Source organism: Petaurus breviceps, unplaced genomic scaffold (assembly GCF_028583685.1).
Source record: "Petaurus breviceps papuanus isolate PSGF00001 unplaced genomic scaffold, PetGlider_PUasm1.0 138, whole genome shotgun sequence".
NCBI classification, from domain to species: Eukaryota; Metazoa; Chordata; class Mammalia; order Diprotodontia; family Petauridae; genus Petaurus; species Petaurus breviceps.
The window spans coordinates 22,812,944-22,833,870 of record NW_027185694.1 but is presented as its reverse complement, the minus strand read 5'-3'; the positions used below and the strand labels follow the sequence as shown (position 1 = coordinate 22,833,870).

Below are 20,927 nucleotides of genomic sequence, written 5' to 3'. Positions count from 1 at the left end.
ATGCAACCAGCCTCACAATCCTTTCACAGAAGGGTTTTCATTTGTTTAGAAGATTCTGCCCCAAAGAGAGGCATGGATCTTTCTCACCAACCCTTTCTATAATGTGACCTGTCACCTCCAGGAGAGGACACCTGCTTTGCACAGTCACACAGCTAGAGCTATAGGAGACACACAGATTTGCGCCACCAGTCCTGGCAAACAGATGAGAGGTAAAGGTTATTCAGTTAAGCAGAGAAGGGTTTTGAGGAGGAAAGGAACATATAAAGAATACTGACAAATGAAAATGAGATGACTTCCAAGAGTCAAGAATCTTCCATCAAAAAGAAATAAGACTTAAAAGGTCTGGAAATGGTGGAGGACTGAAGCCCTCATCAGCCGCACGCTGCCTATTTAGAGATTGAATTTTCTTTTTATTTTCTTTCTAGTTTCTTAGGAGACTGCCGAGGAAATCCACTGTCTGAAGGGAGATGAGACACTCCTTATTTCATACACTCACTCTCCTGGATGCCTTTAACAACAAAACTCTACCCTTAGGGCTAGAGAAATAAGCCCATGAACATATTCTATCGAAGTGTCCACAAAGTCTACATGTTCCCCACCAACACAATATCCAGAGTAGCAAATACCCTGTGCTGCAAATCTTGGGGATACAAATGGTAGACACAGAATGACACTAAATGTCATTGGAGAAGTGAAGAGGAAAAATTTAAATCAATGGATTGTCTTGAAAAACCAAAACGGCCAAAGAAAGTTACTGTTCCAACACACTTCAGGGTGAAGACAGTGGGGTTGAGGATCAAAGTATGTACAAACTGACTTCTCTTGTTCTCAAAAAAAAATAGAAGATCACTGTTAAATCACCAACCTTTAATTCTGAACTACTGATTTCTTAGATGTCCATAGCATAGTAATGTTATGACCAGATTCATATGCCTGGTTGACAGTCTGATATCCTCTACAGGAACACAAAGCAGAAAGGTAATTAAAACTGAGGACTTCTCTGGAGTCATCATTCAAACCAAGTTCATGGACAAGATGGATGTCCAATGTGCATAAAGGCCAAATAGGTGCTCTCTTCTGAAAAGGACAAGAAAAGGCTTGGAAGTCTGTACTTTGGTTTGATATTACAGATCTCCACCAACTCCATACTCCTCACTACCTAATGTAAAGGTGATTCCAACCATTGCACTAAATGTCAGGTTTGGAATGAGCCTTGTAAACCATTCCCAGGAGAAACTTAAAGACAAAATTATGCATCTTGCAAATTCACACATATCAATGTCCCTAGAAATATAAAAGACCCTCTCTACCAAGAATAACAATATTAAAATTTCTTCTACCATGGGTTGGCCAGATGAGTTTAGCCAGTGGCAACTGCATGTTGACCTAAAGGACCAACACTTCAAAAACCTGGCAGACATTTAGGTCATTAGGAGAAAATACTAAAATAAAAAAAGTACTGGCATTTCTAATGTTAACCTACAGCATCTGAATATTGCATAAAGTGCTAACAAAAACAAGCGTGGGTTAGCATGATGTGCCTCATTAGGAAGATCTAAGTATCATAAAAGCTGTCACTGAAAAGGAGGAAAAAAAAACCCAACACACCAGGCAACAGTGCTCTAATTACCATAAACTTTCACCTAGGTTTCTAATTTCCAAATACTTATCAATTCAATTTTCTACATCTTAGAGACAGCTGAGTAGGATCCTTATGTTTTTCCTCAGTTACTGAAACCAGTTTCAACTGCATCACACCCTCACAAAACCCTACCACATAGTACCATACGAATACATATTATTGTTCACTTGCATTTAGAATGAAGATATATACCCAAGTGTTTGCAAGCATGTAATGAATTAGGGAAGCAGCTGGCAGAGCAGCCAACCAGACTCAGAGGCAAGAAGACTTGGGTTCGAGTATCACCTCTGACAAATAATGGTCATGTGATTCTGGGCAAATCAATTAACTTCTCTGTGACCACTAAAACTCTTCTAATTATAAGCTACAAAACAACTGCCCATCAGCATAAATAGAGGGAGTCTCCTTCACTAGGATTCCCTATAGCAATGAAATCAGAGGTCTGGGCCAACACCACCACCCTCCCTCACACACACAAAATTATATATAACATTTATAAGCAGCATTTAAAAGTTTCTAAATGGGGCCTATGTGTATATGTGTGTATGTATATGTAAATATATATATGGAGGGAGAAACAAAAAGGAGAGGGGTGGAGGGCAAGAGAGAGAAATATAGATGGCTGTCACTAACATTTATTAGTGAGACCTCCCCACCCCCCCAAGGGTTGATCAGTGAGAAACTTGCATCTCTTCCTGTCCATTTCTTCTTGTCCCTGCAGCCCCCCTCTTAAGAAAGGCCATGCATCACCGCTGTCCCTATTGGTGATGCCTGCCAGAAGCTGTATTGCTAGGAAAATGATATCCAGTCTAATGGTCTGATACCAAGTGATAAGACCACTGATGGAGGAGATGATTCCTTCAAGATTATCAGTGAAAAAGGCTTTAAAAGTAAACAGGTCCCAAGAGCAGTATTTGCAGAAACAGAACCAATTGTCACTGACGAAGTTTATACTGGAACCTACTGCTATATACTTGAGGTCCCTCCACTATTGGCACCATTGACCTGGTCTGGAAAGGATTCAGAAGCTTGGTAATCTGTGTGTAGGTCTTCAAGGCTTCTTTGTTTTCCAGAGTTTTTATGGTACGACTGGTTCTGGTTTCAGCTGTCTGCTATGTGTCCCTTGATTATGGCAAGAAGTGAAAGCTAGAGTTCTCCATTTACCCAGGTTTCCACAGCTATAGTTGAGCCCTACAACTACATTCTAATCACTCACACCCACCTGAAGCACTGATTGTGCCTTCATGGTAGATTAGGCTACCTAGACATTAAACACTCAACCTACACTAACCTGAATCACCTTAATCAAATTTTGTCTTCTATCACTGCTCTCTGATTTCTGTGTCCTGAATCTCAATTTGACAGAATTCCAGACCAATCTTATCCCAAGATTCACTTTCTTCTGGCCACAGAAGTCCCAATCATTTCTTCTGAGAAAGTCTCCCATGAGCAGCTGCCTGTAGCAGAGATCACTAATGCTTTCTCTGAGCCAGCTAACCGAATGGTGAAGTGTGACCTTCACCACAGTAAATACATTGGTTTACTGACTGTTGTACTGTGGTGATGTGGCTCCCAAAAATGTTACTGTCACCATCAAGACAAGGCATGGCATCCAATTGGTGGACTGGTGCTCAACTGGTTTCATAGGTGGCACTGATGACCAGCCTTGCACTAGGTTTCCTGGCAGACCTGGCCAAAGTATATTAGGATGTGTTGAATAATACTGAATAACACCTCTTCAGTTGCAGAGGCCTGGGCTTTCTTGGACCACAAGTTTAACCTGATGTATGCCAAGCACACCATTGTTCAACAGGGTACAGAGAGGAGATAGGGCTCTGAAGCATATAAGGACATGGATGTCCTGGAAAGGATTATGAAGAGGTTGGAACAGATAGTACTGAGGGGGAAGATGAAAGGGAGAAATATTAATTTATGCTATCTTCTTCACACTGTCTTTTTCTGTCTTATGAAAACATCTTTTGTGACCATTAGTTGTCAATCAATAAAAATATAATTGTAAAGACATAGATAACCCTCTCCATATAGGCAAGCACTTAAAAAAAAAAAGAGGTGTTGCCCTTTCTATGAGATGATACTACTAACTTGTGGCCAAAAAGATGGTCCAGCAGGGTTTCAAAACTCCATGACTTATAAATGGATGGAAATTTAGATAAAGATCATAGGCCATTATAGTAGAAAGGAGCCTTGGAGGTCATTCTAGTCCAACTCTCTTGTTTTGCAAATGAGGGAAGTGAAGCTAAGATTAGGGGAAGTGACTTACACAAGGTCATACTAATAGTTACTTTGAGAGACAGGACTGAAACTTTGGTCTTCTGGCTCCCAGATCAGTGCTCCTTCTCAGCTGCCCTTTTTTTTTTTTGGAGGGCAATTGGGGTTAAATAACTTGACCAAGGTCACATGGCTAGGGTTTTTTGTATGTGTGTGTTAAATGTCTGAGGCCAGATCCAAACTCAGGTCCTCCTGATTCCGGGGCCGGCACTCTACTCACTGCGCCACCTAGCCGCCCCATCAGCTGCCCTTTTTTCGGTAATGATGATGCACCTGCATACTACAGTTTCATCCTCTTAACAAATAGCTGACCTGGATCAAAGGGTGCATTCTGTAGCCACAGAGGAGTTTTGTCTTGTTTTCTTTTTCTCCTTGAAAATGTTAACTGGAACCAGGATCTATGGCCTTGACTTTCCATGAGTGTGATCAAGATGTTTCATTGTTAGATCACAGCATGAGTATCTTCATATATCAAATTTCTTCTCTCATCCTACAACATTCTGTTGGAAAGGAATTCCTCTACCCTAATCAAAATAAGGGAACACTTAAATATGACCAGCATATTCAATTCAAATATGTGCCCTTATGATTAAGTATTGGGATTACAAAGATAGAAAAAAAAGGTTAAAAAAAGACCTCAAAGAACTTACAATCTGATAGGGGAGATAAAATACACAATAATAATAATACAAGTTAAAATGTGATAAGTCTATCTGAGAGGTAATAGATACTATGGTCTGAGTTATGGATGATCCTACTTCCTAAATCAAAGCTAAAACAACAGTGAACCAGCTAGACCAGCTAAAATGGCATGTCTCAGGGGCCTGCTACAAATAATCTAGGACTGCAAACCACAAATCAAAGCTTGACCAATAGCTAGACCAAGCATGTAGCCAAAGAAAGAAGGGCCAAGGACGTTACAAAGTCTTGATTAGCGTAATGGCTAAATTCCAGGAAAACCAGAGCTGGAAAGGTGTTTGCTGATTACCAGTGCATCATCACATCTATTTAACAAATAGTTATAGGGTATCTACTGTATGCAAGACACTGTCCTAAGCACTAAGCAAAATAGAAATATAGTCTCTTAAGAAGTATACAACTACTAATTACTATGTCAGTGCTCTGTGGGAAGGGCAACAGAAACTTGATAACTTTGGGGAACTAATCTGGCCTCATACAAATCATCCCACCTAGTACTCCAATAATAATAAGCCAGTTTATATTTCTATAAAGTACAAAAACTCCATTGAGGTAGAAAGCTGCAAATATTATCATTATTATTCCCATTTTACAGATTAAGAAACTGAGGCCTAGAGAAGTTAAATAACTCATCCACATTTATCATAAGTCTAGTAAATGTCAGAATAAAGACTGAAACTCCATTTTTATAACTTCAAGTCCAGTACTCTTTTCCATGCTATCATTAAGTAGTCCTAATCCAGAAAACTATTATAAATTATAATTTAATTGTAATTATTATAATGTATTACACAAAATAATTATAATTTAGCTATGATTAAACTGTTATAAGAAAAAAGGAGTTTTCACATGTTTTGCATGACACAAAAGCCTTGGTTCTCCCTTTCTGCTATATATAAAAGAATTTATCCCTCTTGGTGATAGATACTGGTAAGGTGTAATTCAATAGCATTTCCTGCTTTGGGCCAGGTCAGCCAGTGAAGACCTTCCACAAATGTGACCCAGATGCTATAACTGTTAGGTCAAAGCATGAGTTTCTTTACATCCAAGCTGCCAACCATCTCTGATGAACTGTTATCAAATTCCTCCTCTCACCCTACAAGAATCATATTGGAAAGGAAGTCCTCTGCCCTAGTTAAAATAAGTTAACACCTAAACAGCCAACTATGTGCAAGATATTATTCCTTTCAACTTACCCCTAGGTGCCTATGACCTACCATGGACTAAAGTTGAGAATTTTCAGTGGCACAAGTTGAAACTTCTGGTTGGAGACCATGGAAAGGCCATAGTCAGGAAGTTTCAGTGCAAGTAAAGCCCAAATATATATATATATATTCAATAAGTTAGAATCAGTAAGTAGGATACAGGGAGCTGAAATGAATCATAAAAAGCAAAAAGTACTGTCAGGATTGGAGGCAGATTAAGTGGCAGGACCAAAAACAGATTCAAGGAGCAAGCAAATGAACATGATATAGAGTGGGGATTCTCAACTTGGGATTGGGGGAGAGGGACTACATGAATAGATTTAGGGTGTTCATTAACATTTACATAAATGGAAAAAAAATTACATCTCTATTTTCACTAATTTCTACCCAAAATTTAGCATTTCCTTAACAATTATTTAAAAATATTATTCTGAAATGGGCTTCACAGGTTTCATCAGATTGCTAAAGGTCCAAGATACAAAATAGGTTAAAAACCCTCGTTCTAGAGTCAGGAAAGAGGGTTCAATCATGAAAAAAAAATACATAGGTGTTTGAGTTCTACAATGAATTTCTTCAATTTATTTACTCATCTTCTTTCGGGGCATGTATGTTTTTATGCCTAGTACATGTGGGAGGCCAGCTCTATCCTCCCATCCTTTTTTGTTTTGTTTTGTTTTTTGTCTTTTTGGAGGGGGGGAAGGCAGGGCAATTGGAGTTAAGTGACTTGCCCAAAGCCACACAGCTAGTCAGTGTTAAGAGTCTAAGGTCAAATTTGAACTTAGGTCCTCCTAACTCTGGTGCTCTATTCACTGTGCCTCCTAGCTGCCCCCTTCCTGTTCTTTCTAAATTGACTATAGTTAAAAAATAAATACATAGGGGATGCAATGTGGTGCAATGAATGGAGTACCGGCCCTGGAGTCAGGAGGACCTGAGTTCAAATATGACCTCAGACACTTAAAACACACACACAAAAAAACTAGCCATGTGACCTTGGGCAAGTGACTTAACCCCAATTGCCCTCCCCCCAAAAAGGGCAATAAATAAATAAATAAATTGGCTATAGTTAAATAAGTGACACCTGCATTATTCTTCCATGGTGAAGCTACTTTTAAGTGGTTTAAAAAGAAAAAGAAGAATACCAAGAAGAGAGCTTTGAAGGCTACCTAAGAGAAGAGGAAGATGGAAAAAGAGAATTTTTTTCTTTTTCCAATATGGGAAATAAAGATTTATAAAACTTTTGCCTTCTGAAAACTATAGGAGAAAAGTCAATTGTTACTTCACATCTAATTCTATCACGCTAACCAAGCAAAAACCTTTGTGCAATATGGTCATTAAGGAGTTAAAAAGGCATGGTACTGATTCTGAAGGCTTTATGATCTATCTCAAGGTTATAATCAAGTAATAAGCCTAATAACCCCCCAAAACAGTTTTTAAAACAACAAATAACCACCCTTCCTCCCACCCAGGTCATTCAACTGCTGAGTGGAAAGGCAAAAAGAGACCTTTTTGTCCAGCTCATATCTCAGAAAAAGGCTTGAAGCAGAGAATTGGGCCTTGAAGCATCTTTTAAAAATGGAAGCTCACAGCAATGCTCCTAGGTCTTGGGGAAAACAAGACAGCAATCTGAGGACGGCTTCTGGTAGCTTCCTTCAAGATGAGGAAGGTGATGATGATTACAACAAACCTTAAGTGCTTACTATATGCTCAGGTACTGTGCTAAGCACTGAGGATACAAAGACAATAAAACCAGGCAGCCCTATTACTCAAGGAGCTTACATACAATGTAATGGGATGAGGGGCTGTAATAGTAATGAAATTTGAAGATCCCTTTGTATTGGCAAGCTAATAGGTACTTGGCACAGTTTAAAATTAATTATATCAAGCCTCTGTTAAGAAATAGAAGGTATGAACCCCTGTTGCTGAAGTACCAGGAAGGGGCTGAACAAGGAGGAGCTAATACTGTATATAAGGAAAAGCCCCAGCTGAGAGAGTCAGAACTTCTTGAGGCAAGCATCGTGGAGGGAGAGCAGCTACTGCTGGAGAGAAAGAATTTCTCTCAGTGAGCATCTGGAGGCTGGGCTGCTACTGCTGGACTGAAGACTGAACTGAGAATTGAAAAGAACTGAGAAGAGAAATGAGAATTGAGAACTGAGACAGAATTTCTTGGAATGAGCCATGTAGAGGTTGGAGAAAGTGATTTTGATTCTGAGAACAGAACTTGTGGTCGTGGAGCGTCTTCTGAGAGCCAGCCAAACTCCGGCTGAGAGCTTCCAAGAACCAGCAGGAGCTGCCAAAGACTGAGGAAGCATGATGGTGGTGCTGGTACTTTGTATGCATGTTGTTGTGGCTTTGTTAATGTGCATGAACGTTACTGTGGCTTTGTTAAGCCTTGTCTTCCCAGGAACAGAGACTGTGAGAGATCTGAGGTGGACTGGGCACTGTGAGCTTCAATATGGAGCAGGAACTGCAGAGAGCTGGACAAGGAACTGGGAGCTGTCTCCTTTTGAACTCAGGTGGCAATTGGTTAGATTCAGGCAGTAGCTGGGATCATGGAAGAGGAACCATGGAAGCTGAGAGCCTGCCCCAAGTCAAGATGAAAAGACATCTTCTTGGGTATTTAATGCTGACTGATGAAATTGTAGCTTACTTGTGACCTAAGGGTGGAAGGCCTTTGTACTTTCCACTATCCCTTAAGAGGGTACTGAGTAGTGACTGATGATATTGTAACCTGATTGCACTCTGTGGGTGGAGGACTTTGACCTTTGTACTTTGTGTCCCAAGCCTCCTTAAGGATGATTGGATGATTGAGTTACTAAATGATTATACTTTGTTTAAAACTATGTGGCCATTTTAGTGAAAAGTTGTTGAGTTGTGAATGCTGTATTTTGATTTTCTGTGAATGTTTTGCTCTGATTTGTTACTGAATAAATAGAGTTCCTTATACTGTGTAATCAGAACCTTGAAAAGCTGTTCACTGCAGCAGTCCTCTGGAAAGCTGCACGTGCTTGGCTTTACAGGGGCAGGGAACAACAAGAAGCTAGAGAAGTGGAGGACGTATACGTGTAGTGGCATAGTTTAGAAATGTCTAGAAAGTGGTATCATGGCCTAGTTCTAGGCAAGATAAAGCATAAACCCACTTATCAGAAGCCAGATCCCAGGGGCAGAGTCCAAGTGTCCAGTGGAAGGGATAATGGCAAAAGTGCAGATAGCATGGTCTTCGGCCAGATGGCTTAAGTAGGTTTAAAGCTCAGATCCAAAACTATCAATTAGCCAGGAAATCAGCTAAGACTTAAGTGCAAAATTGGGAGTACTGCAGTCCTTACTGTGCAATGAGGTATTCCAAAAGAGAACGTGAGCCTATGGCTGCCTAAAAAAGGATAACTGCTCAAAGCTCTTTAACTACAAGTGCCTAAAGTCTGGACATTCAGTTGGGAGAACAGGAGGATTGGTCACAAGCTGAGTAGATGTTGACTTTGAGCTTTAAAGAAGCCAAATGCCTGCTGAAGTGCAGCTGCAGAGTATCCTCAATAATACAAATCAGAGAAAACTGGCAAACTTCTACCACATAATCCCCCCAACTATAGTACATTAGTGGTGTGATGTATGAAAAGTTTTGTTTGTAAAAACTCTTGAAAGAATAATCCATCAAGGGGCAGAGCCAAGACAGTGGCACAGAAGCAGGAAAATTCCCTGCGCTTCCCCTATAACCACCTCAAATACGTATAAAATATAATTCTAAACAAACTTTAGGGCTACAGAACCCACAAAGTGACAGAGAGAAACAAATCTCCTGCTGAAGGCAGTCGGGTAGGAAGGGTCCATCACAGCACCCAGCCCCACCTGAGCCTGTGGTTTTAGCCTCAGGGCCCGGCCCCGCGCCACACGCCGCCGCCCCCCCCCCCCCGCAAGTCCAGCTGGAGGAACTTCCGAGAGAGTGGATCACCAGCAACTGTGGCAGCTTCCAGAATTATTAACCCATAAATACCAAAGACAAAGTGAGAGGTCAGTGTGGACTTTGTGGGAACAGGGGGTCCGGAAGTTTGGTCCAGCCTCTGCCCTAGAAAGATAAGAGGCTGAAGGGTGGCGGCCACCACATGGCTGCTTCAGAGTTCCTGGCCTGCAGACTGTAAGAGGACCAAGTAACCATTCTGAGGGGTAATCACTCTTGCTTTAACCTGCTTGTATCTGGATTGCTGTCTAGGGTGGAGATCCTAGGGTGTGTGACCAGGTGCCAGAGCCAGTGGAGGCTTCAGAGAGGGCAGCTAACTAATAGCTCTGGCAGCTGAGAAAACCCCAGAGATTTGGAACAAATCTCCTCTCTGAAAGAGTTCTACTGTGGCAAAAAGCTCAAAAGTCAAGTAACTGAGTGGAAACATGAACAAGCAAAGGAAACAAAGCAAGCAGAGAAACCCGACTCTAGATTCCTTTTTTGGGGGAGAAAAAGGATCAAAGCATGGAACAGGAGGAAGACAACAAAGTGAGAACTCCTGCACCAAAAGCTCCCAAGAAAAATATGAACTGCTTATAGGCCATGGAGGAGCTCAAGAAGGATTTTGAAAACCAAATAAGAGAAGTGGAGGAAAAGTTGGGAAGAAAAATGAGAATGATGCAAGAAAATCATGAAAAGAGAGTCAACAGCCTCACTGAGGAAAATAACTCCTTAAAAAATAGATTAACTCAAATGGCAAAAGAGGTTCAAAAAGCCAATGAGGAAAGGAATGCCTTAAAAAGCAGAATTTGCCAGATGGAAAAATAATCTTAAAAGCTCACTGAAGAGAATCATTCCTTCAGAATTAGATTGGAGCAAATGGAAGCTAGTGACTTTATGAGAAATCAAGAGAAATCAAATTAAACAGATCCAAACAAATGAAAAAATAGAAGGAAATGTGAAATATCTCACTGGAAAAGCCACTGACCTGGAAAACAGATCCAGGTGAGATAATTTTAAAATTACTGGACTACCTGAAAGCCATGATAAAAAAAAAAAAAGAATCTAGAAATCATCCTTCAAGAAATTCTCAAGGAAAATTGCCCTGATGTTTTAGAACCAGAGGGCAAAATAGAGGTTGAAAGAATCCACCCATCACCTCCTAAAAAAAGATCCCAAAAAGAAAACTCCTAGGAATATTATAGCCAGGTTCTGGAATTCCCAGATCAAGGAGAAAATATTACAAGCAGCCAAGAAGAAATAATTTTAATATTGTGAAAACACAATCAGGATAACACAGGATCTGGCAGCTTCTACACTGAGGGATCGAAAGGCTTGGAATACGGTATTCCAGAGGTCAAAGAAGCTGGGATTAAAACCAAGAATCACCTACCCAGCAAAACTGAGTATCATGTTTCAGGGGAAAATATGGTCATTCAATGAAATAGAGGACTTTCAAGCATTCTTGATGAAAAAAACCAGAGTTGAATAGAAAATCTGACATTCAGATGCAAGAAGCAAGAGAAGCATGAGAAAGTAAACAGGGAAAAGAAATCATAAGGAACTTATCAAAGTTGAACTATTTACATTCCTACATGGAAAAACGATAATTGTAACTGATGAAACTTTTTTCAGTATGAAAATAGCTGAAGGAAATAGAAATATATATATGTCTATATCAGAGGGTATATGGGCGTATGAATACATATGTGAGTGTGTGTATATGTGTGTATGGGTATACATAGACAGAGGGCACAGGACCAACTGAATAGGAAGGGATGATACTTAAAAGGTGAAAATGAGAGGTGGGAGAGGAATATGACGAAAGGAGATGGGGAGAGACAGAATGGGGTAAATTATCTCATATAGAAGAGGTAAGGGAAAACTGTTACAATGGAGGGGAAGAACAGGAAGGCAAAAGGGAATGGGTCAACCTTACTCTCATTGAATTTGGCTTGGGGAAGGAATGACATACACACAAAATAGGGTATCTCACCCAACAGGAGAGTAGGGAAAAAGGGATGAGAGGGGGAGGGAAGTTAGAAGCACACACTTTTGTAAAGGGACAGGGTCAAAGTAGAGAATAGAACAAGTAGGGGGTGGGATAGGATGGAGGGAAATATAGTCAGACTTTCACAATATATCCACTATGGAAATGTTTTGCATAGCTACATGTGTACAAGCTATATTGAATTGCCTATCCTCCCAGTAAGGGTGGGTGACGAGGGAGGAAGGAAAAGAATCTGGAATTCAAGGTTTTAAAATCAAATGTTTAAAATATATATACTTTTATTATTATTTTTACATGCAACTGGGGAATAAGATATGCAGGCACTGGGGTATAGAGATCCATCTTGCTCTACTGGAAAGTTGGAGAGGGCATGGGGGAGGATATAGGAGAGAGCAGATTGGGGGAGGGGGTATACAGTGGGATCACTGTTTTGGGGTGATGGGTAGGAGAAAGACGGGGAGAAAATTTGTAACTCAAAATCTTGTGGAAATGAATGCTATAAACTAAAAATAAGCATAAAATTTAATTAAAAAAAAGAATAATCTATCTTTTTCAGCCTATTCTACAACAATTAATCAATTAACAAGTGCCTTCTAGGTGCCAAGCACTGCACAAGTTAGTACAGAAATGTGTACTTTATTATGCTAGGCTAAGAAAACCTCCTTTCTTCTACAATCTCCCCTCTGGTCTACCTCTCAGACCATTCATGGCCTTACTTCAGACTCAAAATAAACATTATTGAGAAGAGATTCCGCCTAAAAAGGATTGGTATCCCAGAATCTAACCTATTCTGAACAAGCTAGAGACATTTACAATAAGTAAAAAGGAAAATTTGATAAACCTTCAGAGAAAGGTGGCAAAGATGATTAAAGAGTTGCAAAGTAAGACCTCTGAGGAAAGGGGAAAGGACTTGAGATTATTTTACTAGAAAAAGAGAAGTGGGAAAAGTTTAACAGTCCTAGGTCTAAGAAGGATTTTCATGCAGAAATAGAAACCAATTGTTCTCCATATCCACTAAAAACCAAAGAAAACAGGCTTATGTAGTGCAGAATACAAAGCAAGATATATTTCTTCAGAACAGATGTAAGGGAAAACTTTGACAGAGAAATCTATTCAATACTGTAGCAGGTTATAAAGAGTTATGGTAGAATTTTCTAAGGATTCTTTAAAAACATATTGCTCAAGATAATTTAGATGGAATGTTACTGGAAAACAAGCTGATTGACTAGAATATTGCTTCAAAAATCTTATCCAATTAGTCAATAAACATTTATTAAGTACCTACTATATGCCATGCACTGTGTTAAACACTGAAAATAGAAAGAAAGTTAAAAGGGAATCCCTGTCCTTGAGGAGCTCTCAGTCTAATGGGGAAGACAACATGCAAATAACTATATATTAACAATCCTATTACTTTACAAAAATTGTACCAACAGGAAGTCACTTTTATTCTCTATCTAACCAAACAGCATTCCTACATTGCTTCACATTTACCTCACAAAGCTTTAGAAGGCATCCTTGACTAAGAGTCATGGGATCATTATCAAAAAGGATTTGATATCTACAAGAATATATTTGAAAAATAGTCCACAATAACCTTAAGCATACAATCTCAGACAGAGAACAAGAAGATACATACCCTTTGACCCACAGCTACCGTGTTTCCCTGATAATAAGACCTATCCCGAAAATAAGCCCTCCCCTTACTGTGTAAGATTCCTCTAAAATAAGCCCCCCCGAAAATAAGCCCTATTGAGATTGCTACTATTGTGAAGGTGATCTCCTGCCCTACACGCTACATTACAGTACCCTCTGTATGCACCGTCCCCCCCCTCCGTGAAACGCACACCGCGCTCCGAGCTGCATCCAATCAGAGCTGCAGCAGTGAGCACGTCATCCTGTTCTTCCCCAGTGATTTGCTTATTGAATAAAGGTACATTTTTTTGTTCACATTTACCTGTTTACTAAAATTGCTGTCAATGTTCATTAAAATAAGCCCTCCCCTGAAAATAAGCCCTCTGGTGTTTTTCTGTCCAAAAAACCTAATAAGACAGTGTCTTATTATCGGGGAAACACGGTACAACTGTATATACTGACAGTGACCTAACCTAAGACAAAATTTGATACTTAATAGAATCATTATTTCAATGATGCAAATATTCACTCTGCTGATATGGATTAGAGCACCTCTATACCTTATTAGCCTGGCATCTTCATGAAGTGCTGTGGTGAAAAAAAAAATCATTATTGGTTGGCCAATCTTCTGCTGATAAGCCCTTGTGAACTTCTCTGAGCTGATCTCCTGGTAAAAACACAGTTCAAGACTTTCATGCTTGTTAAGATTTACCAGAGGTTTCTCCTTGCTGGTAAACCTTGAGAATTCAGTCACATCTATATACAATGAACTTTAGTAAAGGAATCAATACACAAGGGACATTAAAAAAACCCATACACACATTATATACATGTTTTAGTACAAACATTAAATGAAATTAAGTGTGTGAATATGGAAAAAATAAAACATTTATGTTGCAATTCAGCCAAACAAGAGTTTTTTCTCCAAGTCCATCAATATGAATTCTCTTCCAAAGGCACAGCTCTCATCATCCAGCAGGGGTCAGGTGCTGTCAAAAACTCTCTGCCACCAGATAGTTACTAATATTCTTTGCAGACCAATGTGCAGAGAATACCCTCCAGAAGCCAAACCATATTATAGCTGCAGATATTTATCTGAGTACATGTCTTACCAACTGTAAGATTCTTGAGAAAAGGACTATGCCTTATCTTTGTATCTCCCAATGCCTACCACAATGCCTCTCAAAGAGAAGATCTTTATTAATACCATTCAATGTGATTTCTTAAGGAGTTACTTTAACTAAGAAAACCAATTAAGAAACAAAATCTTATTATAAAGCTATACCTCACCTGGAAGGTACTGTTGAGAAATACTTTGAGGTGTGTACACCCATTTCTATTCTTCAGAATGATTTTGGTGCCTTTCATACCAGCTTACAGAAATAAAAGAGTGATGGCTAACAACTACTCAACTGCAAAGTTAAGTGTGATGAGTGACTAAAATGACTGAGGAATCAAAGTTTCAGGCTTCCAAACATATCAATTTATTAAGCAATGCATGCCAACTGCAAAACAAATCGGGACCAAGACTCCTCATCTTGGAACTGGGCCCTGAATATAGGGGGAGACAGATTTTTATCCATTAAAGAAAAATAATTAACAGGATACAAACTAGGATACAAGATTAGGTCATCTGATTTTCCAATTGGAGGAAAGATTAGGGACTTTCCAAATTGGGAGGGGGAGAGCAAACAGGTGAAATTCCCTGAAATCAGAAAAAGAGGTGTTCCACTTCCCCTCAAGTGTCTATATTCAATCAAAGATACAAGGAAACAAACAGTAACTGACCAGAATGGGGTCAGTTTTCAGATAAGACATATATATGGGTCACCTGAGATATATAATTGTGAGAAAACTCCTTGGCATCAATCTATGATCTTCGGATCTGACTGGGTTTCTGGTCAGCACAATCTAGGCCCTTAGTTAAGGGTCTCTAAGCTACAGGTGGTCCAGCTGCCCAGCCACACAGGGCTAGGTTCAAACAATGCAATAAAGTTTTCTCACAATTCCCATAATTGAATAAAGTTTTCTCACAAGACAGAAATTGGACTGGACCCATAATTAATAGAAAAGGACCTGAGCTAGATCCAGAATTGAGTCACAAGACAGAGTCAGTGTAGTTCACTCAATGGCCACAATTCCAATGTGAGAAAGTCTCCTTAGGCAGAAATGAGTTTTCAGGAGTAGTGACACTAACCACCTGGGCTAAAGGACCACTGCACTACACTTCTTACCCAAAGGATATGCTCTTCTCTTCCCTACAGGACTGTCAATGCTCAGGTCTTGTGCTCCACCATTCAAACTGTAATGAGAAACCTTTTGTGCTGCCAAAGTCAATAACACCTTCAGCTGCTTTAGGAAAGGCTCAATCACTGGCCATAAGCTATGTCATCATGAGTTTTCAAGTTATAGAAAAGTTTCTTTATTGCCACAGAATCTGGCGCTTCCCTGAAATGCTATTCTATATGCCCTCATTCTGGAGCCATTGCCCTAGTTTTTCAAAGGGCCAGTGGCCTAGATTTGAACTAAAGTAAATACAGAGGCAGAACAGTCATTGTGGCATATGTTCAAGGTGTTAATTAAAATAGGATCCAAGAAGAACATGAGAACACATTGATACCTCAGAACCTGTAAAGAATCAAATGCTTTGTTGTGAAAGTAGAAATATAACCCACCTGAAGAACAGTTGTTCATGGAAAAAAAAGAGAGACATTATCAAGTATACAGCTTCTAAATGAACAGAAGCTCGGACCCACATGCTATTTCTAATACATTCAAGGACAGTGGTATAAAGATGCTACTATTAAATACCTATACAATACTACTAGTAATTAACACCCAATCTCACCACAAGAAGGTTGTCAATGACATCAAGGCAATTATTGTCTCCAAAAATTTTTGGCAGCACAGCCCTGTAATCTCAAAACATGTCATCTATTGTCCACAGGATACACACTATAAACTACTTCCCTAATCAAATGACACTGAGTACATACAAAACCTTCCAAATCTTAAAGATCAATATAAATGTCAGGTATTGCTGTCTCTACTATTAGGAACTGCTACAGGTTGTATTGAGCTAATTATCCATTCTTGCCTTTCTTGCTAGGACCATTCATATAAAATGAAGCCACAGAACCAATTTTCAGCATCAACTTAACTGGCCAGCATGGAAAATGAACCTATAACCCTATGGATCATCAGCACCATGGTATTATTCTCTGAGTTACTAAGTGTATATATAGGTGACTTTGAAAGAACTGACCCTATCCAATGATTCTGAAGTATTGTTCTAGGAGAAGGTCCCCTCTCTCATGCTGGGTTCTGGCTCATTAGAGATGCGACATAAACAAACCATATCACTAAAAATCCGATCTAAAGCATAAGCTCTACTGAAGGTGGTGAGGAGGTCATCTTCAGATATCCAGGGCTTCACATAAATGCATGCTTGATTTGAAGCTAATTCACAGAGACAGCAGAATGAATCTCTACTAGGGATCTACCCAGCACAATGCCTAGCACTTATGAGTGCCTCTCATATTGAATCGCTGCTTTAAGGTAATTAAGACTGTTAGGTGGAGCTGTGGATAAAGTGCTGAAACTGGAGTCAGAAAGACCTAAGTTCAAATCCAGCCTCAGATACTAGCTTTGTAACCCTGGGCAAGTCACTTAACCTCTGTTTGCCTTACTTTCTACATCTGTAAAATGGGAATAGTAATAGCACCAATCTCCCAGGGTGGTTAGGAGGAACAAATGTGATAATATATGTAAAGAATTTTGCAAACCTTCAAGTCTATGTAAATGCTAGTTGTTGTTATTATTATTATTGCTTTGTTAACCCACCTAGAAATCAAAGAGAAGAGATAATGAGGATGGAAACCACAACAACAATGCAGTATTTACACATTGCCTCTCTCCAAGGTTCTCAAAAAAAGCAAATCTTATCATTAAAATAACAAGCCCACTGCCAAAGTCACAACAACAATAATTAGTAATCACATTTATGTTTTCAAATGGCTTCAGGAATACTAATGAAGCTTTCACCATCCCACACAAAGTTCCACTTTGGAGAGAGAAGCTATAGAAGGATAAAATGGGCCTTACTCAGACTGTGAAGATCTCAAGCCCAAAGTTCTTCCCCTCAGCCCTAGGGTCTCAGTCCTGGTCAAAAATGCCCATTCCCTCTCTGCCAAATTCATAGTATTTTCAACATGCTTTAACAGATTTTTTTCTGACTGTGATGGGAGAGGATGCAGGCCAAGGCCCTAATGAAAGTTTGGGAATAATAGTTTGTAAACTTTCCAATGTTATATATCCTGTGAGTCATTATAATTGTAAAGGAAGGCAGCCCAGTGTAGGGAATGGGCACTAGTATGTTAATTGGCAGTTTAAATTTCAGCTATAACATTTATCAAATATGTAACCTTGGGAAAATCGCTTCACCTTTCTAAGCCTCAGTTTCCTCATAGGGAAAATGGGAACAATATTACTTATACTACCCACCTCATAGGGCCGCTGTGAGGAAAGAGTTTGGAAGAACAAAGCTATTTTAATTATGTACTATTGGTGGGAGAGCCAAGAGAAATTCTAAAACAGCACTTTTCTTATCCATATGGACTGACCCTCAAGCTCTGCCCTAAATTCAGCTGGCCTCAAAGGCACCAGAAACACCAGGACTACATTTACAGGAAAGAGAACTTTCTAAGTTCTCTCCCTTGCATAATATTGATAGAATTTTAGGATTTATTCAGGCCTTCTCCAAAAATCCTGATATCATCCTCCCATGTTGGCCCAATTAACTTATGTCTGAGGTTAAACCACAGAGTCTTGTTCAATTTCATCACACTTTACCCAGTTCATAATCTTATATTCTCTTAGAACCCTTCCTTAGGGTTTTTCTACCTATTAGCAATAATTGTCACACATAATTAGGGTCAGAAAACCTACTTATTTAAGCATTCTCCCTCCGCCCAATCTACTAATAACCAAACACAGACAAGAGATACCTCTGGAAAGAAGGAAGGTTGGGGACATGCCAACTTAGCCCCAATTCCTCTGATTCAAATCACATCTCCAAAATACATGTTCTGGGAAGATGTAATACTGGCTGGAAAGGCAACAGCTTGTTTTTAGAGAAGGGTTGGCTGATGCCACCCAGACCAGAGGATTTACAACGCCATCCCAAGAAAGTCTAGCTTTCTTGTTGGAGATGTAAGCTGTCAGGCTTGACAAAGAAAGGTAATAGAGTGGGAAGGAAGGGATTGTACATACACAGTCAACCAGCAGGAGAGGATAGAGGCAGGGCCACAGGGGGTTGCTTAGTACTTTATTTCAAAGCACTTCTCAGTTAATTATTTCTTCCAGGACCCCTGTGAAATAGGATACAAGTAGAATCTGCATTCTACAAATGGAAAAACCAAGGCACCAAAGCATTATAAAGTCTGATCCAAAGCCACCCAGAAAGTCAGTGGCAGAGTAAGGAATAGAATCCAGGTCCTTTGACCTATTTGCCTGTACTCAATCTGTGAAACCTGTTTCTTAAAGTTGGCTGGGGTGCCCCTCCATCTGTTGTCCTTCACTTGGGGGTCTTAAAAACTATAACAGCTGGAAAGGAATCTGGCAAACAAGAAATGGGGCCCAGTTGGGGCATTCTGAAGTGGAAAGGAGAAGAGGGAAACAACTATCTGTTGAAAATGCTGGCGATATCATGCAAAGTTAAACATGTACTAGCTATGTGATACAAAGAGGAGACAAACTTAAGGGGGAAAAGAGAAAAGGAGAACTGACATCTTAGTAAATGAATGAGATTTCACTATCTCCCTGTTTGTTACTGAAAGTTAATCTAGAATAAGCTACCTGTAAAGTCTCTCAACAGAAGAGCAGCCAAGGAGAGGCTTGATGTTTAAGTTTTCATTAAATCCTAAAGTAGGTTATCAGAGTGTAATTCCTATCAACTCAACAATAAACAAATTAACTATATAGTGTAGAGCAGTGGAGTCAAACTTAAATAAGAACAGGGTCACTAATATGTACAAAAGAATCCCTGCAGGCTACTTATTGACTTAGTTTTAAAATATATCATTCTCCATGTTTTATTGTATTTCTATTTATTTTGCTAAATATTTCCCAAATACATTCTAATTGGTTCCTACAGCACTGAGGAGTATTGTGGGTCACATGGGAGGCGTGTGTGCCACCTCTGGTACAAAGTATCGTCAGTTACTAGGGGAGACTGCCCCAACGAGCTGACAATAGGGAAGAAAAGAGATATATGTAAATAGCTTTAGTAAAAAAAATAGAAAATAAGTATATAAAAGAAAATAACACTGCTCTGATAGTTCTGAGGGAGAAGAAAAGATTATTTTTGAAGTAGGGAGGATGGGAGATTCCACTGAGGAAGTATCATTTCATCTATATCTTTTTTTTTTTTGGAGGGGCAAGGCAGGGCAATTGGGATTAAGTGACTTGCCCAAGGTCACACAGTAAGTTGAGTCAAGTGTCTGAGGTCACATTTGAACTCAGGTCCTCCTGACTCCAGGGCTGGTGCTCTACTCCCCTAGCTGCCCCTACGTCTTCTTAAAAGATGGATGAATGGAATTACAATAAAGGTAGATGAAGGAGAGTCTAGTTTAAGGAACAAAATTTCAGAGACAAGAAAGTACAAAATGTATCTTAAGAACAATAAGTAATTGAATTTGGATGAAGTATGTAGTAAATGAAGGTGAATGGTATGAGATAAAACTGCAAAACTAGGTTAAAGTCAAACTATACTGGTCCTAGTATGGTCTGTAGCTCCAAAGTTTCTTCAGAGTCACCTTTTACATGAATTGGGGGAGGTGAAAGCCAGAGCCCCTCAGAAGTCCGGTTTCTACTCCACCATTTTGACTCTTCCCTGCCCCAAGGAGTATGGTCTTAATATAGCAGGTTACAGGGAGTCCCTGAGGTTCTTTAAACAGGCAAGTGTCAAAAATCAGACCTGTACTTTTAGAAGATTAGTTCTGTATCAATACAACAAATAACAGGAGAAAGAAGCTAGAAACAAGAAGAATGGCTAGGGGACTATTATAATAGTCAATTTAATACTACTTGGACCACTCTGAAATCCATATTTTTGTAAATCAAAACATTTGAAATGCACTAAGGAACTGACTAAAAAAATTGGGATTATTTTGCAATGTGAGGAATCATCTTGTCTTTATGTGTGTTGAAGGTTTGGATTTTTTTCATACTATACATACTTTAAGGCACATATAATACTTTTTTTCTATACTTGTATGGTATACACATACCATATTTACGTAAGTGAAAGGGTGTAGAACACCTTAGCAAGCAACTACCTATTCCAGACACAAGACTGGCTCTGGACAGAAACATTAAACTCCCAGGTTAATCATTCTTAAAAAGTTAGTGAATGTTTTAAAGAAAATTTCATTGACAGCAAAACAACACTGCAGGGAATATAGGATCCAAAACAGAGGGGAGAAAGGGTCCTGTGGGAGAACCCTTCCAACTCCACTG

General features: G+C 39.4%; 1 protein-coding gene across 3 annotated transcripts in view; it reads right to left on the bottom strand.

Moving 5' to 3' along the window:
- CAPN15 (calpain 15) overlaps positions 1–20,927 on the bottom strand; it is a 107,592-nt gene that overhangs the window by 74,875 nt on the left and 11,790 nt on the right. The gene's annotated exons all lie outside the window — the stretch shown is intronic.